The sequence below is a fragment of the Alnus glutinosa genome, chromosome 3 (assembly GCF_958979055.1).
Source record: "Alnus glutinosa chromosome 3, dhAlnGlut1.1, whole genome shotgun sequence".
In the NCBI taxonomy this organism is placed as follows: domain Eukaryota; kingdom Viridiplantae; phylum Streptophyta; class Magnoliopsida; order Fagales; family Betulaceae; genus Alnus; species Alnus glutinosa.
Genome location: NC_084888.1, coordinates 31,810,734 through 31,822,082, shown reverse-complemented (window position 1 = coordinate 31,822,082; position 11,349 = coordinate 31,810,734). Strand labels below are relative to the sequence as shown.

The window sequence follows — 11,349 nt, the reverse complement described above, 5'->3', positions numbered from 1 at the left end:
ATACACTTTACCCCCTTGATGTATCCACCGATTGGCAATTTGACGTCTAATGTTTAAAAATTGGTAGATAACCCCCCCTAACGTTTACCATGTGTGTCAATCTAGACCTTCCGTCCACTTAGTCCGGCAAAAGTGACGAAAAGAGGGTCACGTGCGTTGCACATGACCACTTAAAGGCCAAAGTTCCAAAATTACCCTCAAGTGTTCAAAACGGTGAGTTTGGCCACATATAACTCCAAAATTTCAAAACACGAGTTTGGCCACATATAATTCCAAAATTTCAAAACACATTGTTTCATTTAACAGAAGCTCGTTCTTGAACTCTCCATCGCCTGGCTTCGCAAGCTCTTCGACGTGCAAGGTGATCATAGTAAACCACTCTTCCCCTACATGTACACCGAGGCTCTCTGTCTTCACCGAACGCTCACTGGCATGGGCCACTTCACTGACACATACGACCTATTCTATATCCCTCTGACCATGGAACTCATCGGGCGTCTGTACTACGAGAACGAGCTCGAGTCGAAGGAGTACATCGTCCCGCCTGTGGTTGTCTCAACTATGGTGTGCAAGATATTTGAGCGTGCATCGCCTAGACTGTCAAAGGATCCGACGCCCAATAAGGTTGATTCTAATGTTGCATCGCCTGAGTTCTGTTCCCGACTCCCCCCATGTGGTCCGTTGCCACAAGATCTTTGAGAAACCATCCGGCGACATCGCGATTCTCATGGAGCACATGAACCTTGGCACCTTGGACTCACTGCTAAAGACCCACGGGACCTTCTCCAAGCCCAAGCTCGCCGACGTGGCGCGACAGGTTCTTAACGGGCTTAACTACCTCCACGGTCACAAGATCATTTACTGTGACATTAAACCATCGAATCTTTTAGTCAACAACAAGATGCAGGTGAAGATTGCGGACTTCGGAGTTAGCAAAATCATGTGCCGAATGTTGGACACGTGTAACTCTTATGTGGGCACTTGCGCGTACATGAGTCCGAAGCGGTTCGACCAGGACACTTACGGCAGGAACTATGACGTATAGGTATGCCGGCGATATATGGAGCTTGGGGCTAACCCTGTTGGAGTTGTACTTGGGTCATTTCCAGTTTTTGCCTCTTGGTCAGAGACCTGACTGGGAGACCCTGATGTTCACGATTTGCTTCGGCGACTCGTGTAGCCTGCCAGAGCACGCGTTGGAGGGGTATCGGAGCTTCATCCAGTGTTGCATACAGAAGGAGTTGAGTAAGAGGAAGTGGACAGTGGCCCAGCTCTTGACCCACCCGTTTGTGTGTTGTTAAATCACCACTTGTCCCAAAAGTTTAAGCTGATAGGAAGAGGTAAATTTAATTACTTAATCAATACTTTAACAATCCCCCTCACGTGTGGGCTCGGACTTCCTTTTAATAGGTGAGGCCCAACACGTGGAATATTTAATTTAATTGGGAGATAAATGACGGAGTCAAGGTTCGAACTCAGGACCTTTGGCTCTGATACCATGTTAAATCACCACTTGTCCCAAAAGCTTAAGCTGATAGGAAGAGGTAAATTTAATTATTATTGTCTTCCCTATTATGATTTATTTCCTACCTTAAATACTCTGGGATTTCTTGGTCACTACTCTTAGTCTCTCTATATATAGAAGTTTCTTGTAATATGTTAGATAATCAAGATTCAATACAATGTAGTCCTAAATATATATTTACGCTCTTTCTCTTCCGCTCTCTCTCTTTTACATATATTCCCTATTTCATCTATTTATTTCAACATGGTATCAGAGCACAGGTTTTGAATCACCCCGGAATTTTTTCTTTTCTTTTCTTTCCAGTCTTTTTTTTCGGCAGCTTCGTTGTCAACTTTCGGCCTCATTCCGGACTTTTCCGACGGCTTCGTTGTCAACTTTTGGCCTCTTTCCGGACTGTTCTGGCAATTTTTCGGCGCCGCCATTGCTTCTGCCATCTCTCATTGCTCTGTCTTCCTCGGTTCTCTTTCTCCCAGTCCTTTTCTTCGAGCTGGTTCATATATCAATCGAATTCTTGGGAGACAACCGTGCCAGAGCCGTCGAGAACTTCCCAATCAGAGGTGCCACGCGCCGCTTGAAGCTCTGCCAATCAATCTGTCGTTCAGCCACCAGGCGTTCGAGCCATCAGATCACTCCGGTTTCAGCCCAGATCGATAGATCTGCCTCCTAGCTGCGGGAAACCACTAACATCAGCCAGATCGGAGAGCGGACGCGTCGCTGCGCGCTGGCAGAAGTCGTCTGCCGCCCACTTTCGGTGGTTCAGCCGCCAGGCGTTCCAGCCGTTAGATCACTCCGGTTTCATCCTAGATCGATAGATCTGCCTCCTAGCTGCCCGAAACCACCGAGATCAGCCTGATTGGAGTGCGGACACGCCGCTACACGCCGGTAGAATTTTTCTGCCCATTGTTTCACGCACCCCACGCGCCGCCAGTTCTGTTGTGCCGTCTACTGCCGCTCCATTCCGCTGATCATCCCGGTTGCAGTACCACTACATAGATCCGCTGCCGAGGATTCTAGAGACGTCTAGAACGTCTCCATCGGACCACTCACGCGCTTCCGACCCGGTCCAAATTCGTCAACCCGTTGAACCGGGTTAGACCCGGGTGTCTTCATTCTGGATCACCAAAGCAACCGGCCCACACTTGTCAACCCGGCCCAGCAGATTAGACCCTGTTCACTTAATTTTGGTTCAGACCATATTCAATGGTCCATGGGTTTTGGTCTATTTGTGGCCCAATTAAAATGGCCCAATTGCCTATCCAATCTAAGGCTCCAATCTCAGCCCAATTCAAGGTCCAAGCATTCACTGCCACCAGCAGCCACCACCATCTGCTGCCGGCCTCCAGCAGCCACCGTCCTCCTCCGCCTGCCGCCACTCTCCGATCACTTTTCCGGCAAACTCAAAAAAAAAAAAAAAAAAAAAAAAAACCCCTCTTTTGGATTTTTGTTGGCCTATTATGTTGTGATCTACGGCACAATAATTGGCGAAACATGGCACAATATGATTAGACCCTTCACAAGATTAACGACTAATTTCTGTTTCCGACCATCATTGATTGACAGATAGTTTTCGTTCTCCAACCATCATTGTCAGTTGCGGCTTGGCCCCTCATGGGATTAACAGCTAGTCTCTGTTCCCCGGCCGTTACTTTCAGCCTTTCTCGCCGGCATCATTTTGATCCAACCATCGAGTACTTCGGCTACATTTAAATTCGGCTTCTAATTTCAAACTCAAGATTTCAGAATCTTCCACCTTGAGTTTGAGGGGGGATGTTAGAATATATATTATTGTCTTCCCTATTATGATTTATTTCCTACCTTAAATACTCTAGGATTTCTTGGTCACTACTCTTAGCCTCTTTATATATAGAAGTTTCTTGTAATATGTTAGATAATCAAGATTCAATACAATGTAGTCCTAAATATATATTTACGCTCTTTCTCTTCCGCTCTCTCTCTTTTACATATATTCCCTATTTCATCTATTTATTTCAACATGTGTAAATATCCGAGATGAATTCCGGGTTAAGGAAGGTGTGGTCAGAAACATGATGCTCTACAAGTGCAACCCGCCACATGCATCATTTTCATTGTTGCCATCCAGACTCTCAGATTGTACACACACGTACAGATTGTACACACAGCCACATGTCCACCCCATGCAAACACGTCCATGACCACCTCCTCAAAACTGCCATTGATAGGCATTAGATCACTGTCAATCCTTCCAATGCGAGCCAGATCAAAGAGTCGCTGACCCACCCCATGCAAACACGTCATGCAACATATATGTTCTCCTTTTCCTCTTAACAGGCGGGCGCGTACAATGGAAGGAAGAAAAAGAAGTAACTTCTTGCTAGTCTCACTCACTACTCCCAACTATCTAGTCCCCAGCAACAACCAAAATGGGAATGAATTCTTGCTTTCACAAATACATCCAATCGTGATCTCTGTCACTACCTTAACTCCGTAACTTCCATATATTCAATGGAATAGCCACAGTCAAATTTATATTGAAAAAAAAAATACATTTAGTGTCATATTTTACACAATTAACTAAGGAGTGATATAACTATACGTATCATCAAAACACGAAGGAAAGGTGTATCAAGTGGCCTCTGTTTTGCTTGGGTAAAGTAGGGGTGAAACATAGGAGTGTTAATGGCAGGGAAGATGAGCAACATGGGTAGAATTGAGCATGGGTGAGGTGTCAAGAACATGGGTAACATAATCTTGTTATGGGTACTGTTTTTGTCTTGTATGAGTAGCGTTGTGGTTTTTTTGGTGTCCATTGGTGGTGGTAAAATGGGGAAAACGAAGAGTGGGAGCTTATTTATGTATATGATGGGGGTAATTTTAAAGTTGGTGTTTTTTACTTGGAATTTGTGGGTTTGTCGATGAGTTGTGTAAAGCAAAGCTAGAGGATCGTCCCTTAAGCAAGTCAATGTGTATTCAAAGCTATAGGAGAAACTTAGAGCAAGTTGTCATATTCTGAGAGAGTACGGGAACAATATGTCAACTACATGCGTAAAACACATGGCCTCTAACCCTTTTTTAGAATATAAATATAAATATTAAAAGCCTGTTAAAGCATATATTCATCGAAAAGAAAACAAAAATACTAAAAGTCTGCTGCCACTGTAAAAAATAAATGGTAATCCAATCAATAATTGTTAAAGTATTTTCAAAATTAATATGTATATAAATATTTATTTTGTGTCTTGGGAATGATTTAAAAGGAAGGTATTTAAAAGCATTAAATGAAGATAGTCCCACATGGGAAAAAGAGAAACCGAAGTTGGCATTTATAAGGCCCAACACACTTTAAGCATTTAAAGTAATGCTTAGGTGTATACTCTTATGTGTATACTATAGTACGGTGCGAAGCACCGGACGCACACGCACGCGCGCGCGCGCGTGGCAGTGGGCTGTAGGGCGCTAGTGGCGCTTTGATGGCGCACTTGGCACTTAATACTAGAAGAATGCATGATATGATTGTTTTAAATTTGATTCCTAAATCTGTAAATGATATGTTTGATAAATGTAGAATTTGTATGCAAACAAAAATCACTAGAAAACCTTTTCCAAAAATTGATAGATCTTCAATTTTGTTACAACTTGTACATAGTAATGTTTGTGATATGCATAGTAATCCTACAAGAAGAGGCAAAAAGTATTTTGTAACATTCATTGATGATTTTTCAAAATACTGTTATGTTTATCTTATGTTTTCAAAAGATGAAGTTCTGGAAAATTTTAAAGTTTACAAAACAGAAGTTGAAAATCAATGTGATGTTAGAATTAAATGCCTCAGATCCGATAGAGGAGAATATTATTTTCCTTCATATTGTGAATCTGTAGGCATTATTCATGAAACATCCATTACATATACTCCACAACAATATGGAGTTGCAGAATGGAAAAACAGAACTTTAGTTGAAATGGTAAATGCCTTGCTTTATAATTCTGGACTAAATAAAAGTTTTTGGGGAGAAGCTATTCTTTCGGCGTGTTATATTTTAAACAGAATACCTCAAAAGAATTCCAAGGTTACTCCATGTAGCGCCCCAGATTTTAAGTAATTAAATAAATGTCTTAAATTAGAATTTAAGATTGAATGAAACAGACTGACGGAATTATTCAGTAGACTAATTGGCATAATAATATTGATATATAATATTAAGGTGTAATATTCACTGCGTGTAATATTACTGTGCAATATATATTTGGTTTATAATTTATGATGTTAAAATATTATTGAGATAATAATATTACCGATGGAACGAACTAGACACAAAATGAACTTAGATTGTAATTTTGATGAATTATACATATTGGTAAAGATCGATTTAAAAATATCAGCAGATAAAATATCTAGAGAGATATTTTTGTAAGAGATATTTTTATAAGAGATATTTTAAGAAAACTTAACTGTTAAGTTATGCATAAAATATCTGATATTTTACTAAGACAATGATTACAGAAAAATAATATCTCTCTTTTATTATAACCGTACCACACTTCTTCTTTTCTCTTCTTTTTCTTCTATTCTTCTTTCTTCCTTCTTTGTTTCTTCTCTGTTCTGTTGCCCAAAAACAGAGACAGCGAGAGAGAGAGTGAGACTGAGAAGAGAGATGCGAGAGATTGAGAGACGAGAGAGTGAGAATGGGGGAGAGATGCTGAGAGTCAGAGAGAGAGACCGAGAGATCGGGAGAGAGAGAATCCGTGAGTGGGAGACCCGACGAGGCAGGGGGAAATTCGACAGCTCAAAGGTCCGGTACCCGGTGGGTGGTGCTGGGTCGTCGCCGGCAGAGCCAAAGCCGACGATCGGTGGAACCCAGGAGCTCTGATCGTGTTGCCCGCGACCCGCAACCCGTTAAACCCGAGAGAGAACCCGGGTGGTTCGTGGACCCGTGAGCCGAACCCGAACCTTCCGGAGGTCCGATCCTCCATGTCCGGCGGCCAGACGCCGATTTTCGACGAGTAAGGCGACTTTCCGGCTGATCCACGAAGCCCGAAGCCTCTGACCCGAAAACCCGACCCGGTGACCCGTCAGACCCGAGAGGAAGACCCGGTTCTTCCTTTGTGTTTTCCGGCAGCTTTTTCGGCGGAATCGGTGGCTTTCTCCGGTGGATTTGCTATGAAAAATCCTTAGGGTAAATTTCTAACAACCTATGATAATTTATTTTAAGGATTGATTGGATTATTGTGAAATTAGGGTTTATGATTTTGGGGGTTTTCTATGGATTGAAATTCTGTTTTTGATTTGGGATGATCAAATGAGTATTTTGATTTGTGATTTTCTGTCTTGGGGTGTTTTTGGACTGTTGACCGATTGAATATTTGATGGTTTCACTGTTGTTGGCTGATTTGAGGAAATTATTGTAGTTTTGGGTCCCTGTTTCAGATTATGTTAAAATTCTAGGACTGATTGATGATTTGGAAATTCAGATTCCTATTATTTGTATTTAACAAGAATTTCCCCTGTTGTGACTATGTATATGTGTACTGATTTGGGATTCAATTGATTGTATGTTGGCTAGGGGAGATTTGATGAGTTTAGCCAAGTAGTGTTCTAGTTATGTGTATATTGGTGATGTTTAGCCAGGAATGGTTTTTGGTGTTCACTGTTTTGGACTAGAGGCTGGACCAAATGAGTGTTTTGGAGATTTGTTTTAGGTTGTTTCAATTGGATAGGTATTGGAATATTATTTGGAGGTATTGGCTAGATATTTATGTGCGATATATTTAGTTAAATTGGAATGGATTAAATGTAGTCCTAATGGATTGGTAACTGAATTTAAGACTCTAGGTGGCTTTTGTTGTTGATCAATTATGATATGAGGTATTATTGGGATTAGTGTAAGTGTGTGCTTGGTTATGGGTACTATTATTGTTTGAGCCATTTGAGGTTAAGCCATATATCATGTGTTGACCCGATCTACGTAAAGCATGAATTGTTGTGCCTTGTAATGTTCGGTTTAAACTAATTTTTATTAAGAATTCCCTATTGTAATTAAATGGGCTTGTGTCTTATTATTGATGATTGATATGTATTATTGAAACCTAGAGTTGTATAATATTCTAAGGTATTGATTATGTTTGATTATTGATAATTAATGAGTGATGTTGTTTAAACTAAGGGCTTGATTAATTGTAAAACTCTAGAATTAAAGAATGATTTCATGAGTTTAATCATGTAATGCATTGTTTTAGAAATTGAGTGTTATGGAAATTGAGCATGCTGTTTTACTGTGATTTCTCAAATATATTGGTTGAAATAATTGTTAAGAGTTAATATGTTTTAAAATAGATGTTTTGTTAATTGGTTTGGTGCTTGGATTGATGTTCCTTAAAAATAATTAGGCTTTGTTAGAGGTATCAGCTGTTATGATTGAAAAATAATGTAGGAACTTAACCATGTTATGTTAAGTAATAATTAATGTAGATTGTGTTCCATAGATGATTGCTTCTATGTAAGTGCATATGTATAAAAATGGAATTCATGTTTAGGCATGAATTTCTAAAAGGAATGTTATTGACCTTCTATGCATATAAATATGTATTTGATGCAGATGATGAATCGAGACTGCACGAAAGGGCTGTAAGTATAAATTACTTACTGAGGGTAGTACTGGATTTCAATAGCGTTGTGTTTATGTTTTATTTTAATTGGATGCGCATGACTGATTATTGCATACTGTTAATAATCAACCTATTAATATTGGGCGCAACGTCTCCCAAAGGTTCAGGATGGTAAATGTGCCTGAAACCGGAAACAATAATAATCACATTGATTGGGACGGCTTTCAAAGTACTAGAGGAGGGAGGTCTCCGATAGTGCGAAAATAAGTTAATTAAAATGTAATGTAGAGGGGACGGCCTCGAGAAAGACGTTGACCGGGGGGACGACCCTTATAAGAGTGGAGTGCAATGACTATATTGAACTGTTAAACTTTGCATGAAAACTATCACTACATCATTATGTCATATCTATGTTCCTTAAATAACGCATAAATCATGATGTCGTTGAATGACAGTTAGCTCACTTATGGAACTATGGGATTGTGGCGGTAACCACCTTCTCATAGATGTTTGCGCAGGTTCTGAAGATTATGGATTGGATTAACTGCTAGCTTAAGAGATTTAAAGCTGTGTAGTTAGGATTTTAGTACTTTGTATTCATAGATGTTTGTACCATTTGCCTGTAACATGTTTAGACATTTACTTGTAATTAATAAGTTCCATGTATGCTTTAGTGTCATATGTGACACATGTTTCTTTGTAAATGGTGTAAAGACTTTTAATGTATTTTCTAAAAGATGTCAGTTAAAGCTCTGAATGTATTGTAAGGGAATTGTCCCTGATGTTTGAAAAAAAAAAAAAGATATTCGTATTTTCCGCTGCCAGATTTATCATCTCTGAATGGTTAATGACACGTAATTATCCAGATATAATTACTTACGTTTTTTTGTAAAAAGCGGGTCGTTACACTCCATACGAATTATGGAAGAAAAGAAAACCTAACCTTAGTTATTTTAAGGTGTGGGGGTGTAGAGCTATTGTCAGATTACCTGAGCCAAAAATCAGGAAATTGGGACAAAAAGCCATTGAATGCATTTTCTTGGGTTATGCACAACATAGTAAAGGTTATAGGTTCTTAGTAGTTGAACCTAATCTTTCTATTAAGGTAAATACCGTTATAGAATCCAGAGATGCGGAATTTTATGAACATAGGTTCACATCAATTCCATCTATTAATGATAAGATGGTGGAACCTATAAAAAATAACAATGAATCTGGTGAACCAAGTGAACCTTCTGAAATAAGGAGGAGCAAAAGAATGAGAAAAGAAAAATCTTTTGGACCAGAATTCATTGTATATTTGGTTGAAGGATCTAGAGATTCATCTTGTAAACAAAAGATGATCTCACCTAATATAGAATCGAATCCTTTGACATATGAAGAGGCTATGAAGTCTCAAGATTCTGCATTTTGGAAGGAAGCCATTAATGATGAAATGGATTCTATAATAGGTAATAACACGTGGATTTTAGTAGACTTACCCCCTGGTTCCACTCCTATTGGTTGTAAATGGATTTTTAGAAGGAAATTGAAGGTAGATGGAACCATAGAAAAATTCAAAGCAAGGTTAGTTGCTAAAGGATTTAAACAAAAAGAAGGTTTGGATTATTTTGATACTTATGCTCCTGTTGCTAGGATTGCTACTATTAGAACGTTAATTGCTTTAGCATCTATTTATAAATTTGATATTCATCAAATGGATGTTAAAACTGCTTTTTTAAATGGTGAGCTTCACGAAAAAATTTATATGCATCAACCAGAGGGATTTGTTTTGCCTAATCAAGAACGTAAAGTTTGTAAATTAATTAAATCTCTCTATGGTCTTAAACAAGCTCCTAAACAATGACATGAAAATTTTGATCAAGCTGTAGTTGCAAATGGTTTTAAAATTCATGATTCAGATAAATGCGTTTATAGTAAGTTTTATAAAAATCAATGAGTCATTATATGTTTATATGTTGATGACATGTTGATTTTTGGTACTGATTATGATAGCATTGTTAATACTAAGAATTTTTTGTCTTCTAATTTTGACATGAAAGATTTGGGTGCTGCTGATGTGATTCTTGGTATTAGAATTATTAGAAATAATGGAGGTTTAATTCTTACTCAATCACATTATATTGAAAAAGTTCTCAAAAGGTTTAATCAGTTTGATTGTAAACCTGTGACTACACCTTTTGATACTAGCATGAAATTATATCCTAATACTGGTAGAGCTGTAGACCAATTAGAGTTTGCTAGAGTTATTGGTTGCTTGATGTATGCAATGACATGTACTAGACCTGATATTGCATATGCAGTTGGTAAAATGAGTAGATACACTAGTAACCCTAGTCATATTCATTGGATTGTTGTACAAAGGATTCTTAAATATTTAAAGAAAACCATTAATTATGGAATTTTGTACCGAGGGTATCCTACAGTATTGGAAGGATATACGGATGCTAGTTGGATCACGGATAACGATGATCACAAATCAACCAGTGGGTGGATATTCACCCTTGGTGGAGGAGTTATTTCTTGGGGTTCTAAAAAACATACCCTTATTACAGACTCTACAATGGCGGCAGAGTTTGTGGCATTAGCTTCTTGTAGCAAAGAAGCGGAATGGTTAAGGAATTTATTAATGGAAATTCCTTTGTGGCCTAAACCTATGCCTCCTGTTTCTTTACATTGTGATAGTCAGGCAACATTGTCACATGCTTATAGTCATATTTATAATGGCAAATCAAGGCATATTGGTTTAAGGCATAGTTATGTAAGGCAATTACTCACTATGGAGTAATTACAATTGATTTTGTGAGATCTGTTCAAAATTTGGCAGATCCATTGACTAAAGGACTTGCAAGGGATTTGGTGTGGAAAACATCAAAGGAGATGGGATTAAAGCCTTTAGATCACCAATAGTGGAAACTCAACTCAACACTTAAATTATTAAGATCTTGAGTTCAATGAGCTAAAGTACACTATATGATGTGATCGCAAACACCCATATTCTATTAGTTTTTAAACTAATAAACCATCTCAAGGTTATTGTGCTTGGAACCTGTAATGTTAAAATGGAGGCTGTGCTTTTTGCACTTAATAGGCTTATAACAGATTTATGTTGAAGTGTATTAGTTGCAGGGCACTTCTGATAAGCTTACCTATATGAGTGTCGGAGGTGGTGCCGCCTTCTATGAGACTAAGGTTTTGTCTCTAGAGCTCTCATGAAACCAGGATATTGACACAAGGCCAAT

At 38.8% G+C, this 11,349-nt stretch overlaps 1 pseudogene; it reads left to right on the top strand.

The window, feature by feature from the left end:
* Nucleotides 1-634: 634 nt before the first annotated feature.
* Nucleotides 635-1,301, top strand: LOC133863355 (mitogen-activated protein kinase kinase 9-like; annotated as a pseudogene).
* The last annotated feature ends 10,048 nt before the right edge of the window (nt 1,302-11,349 follow it).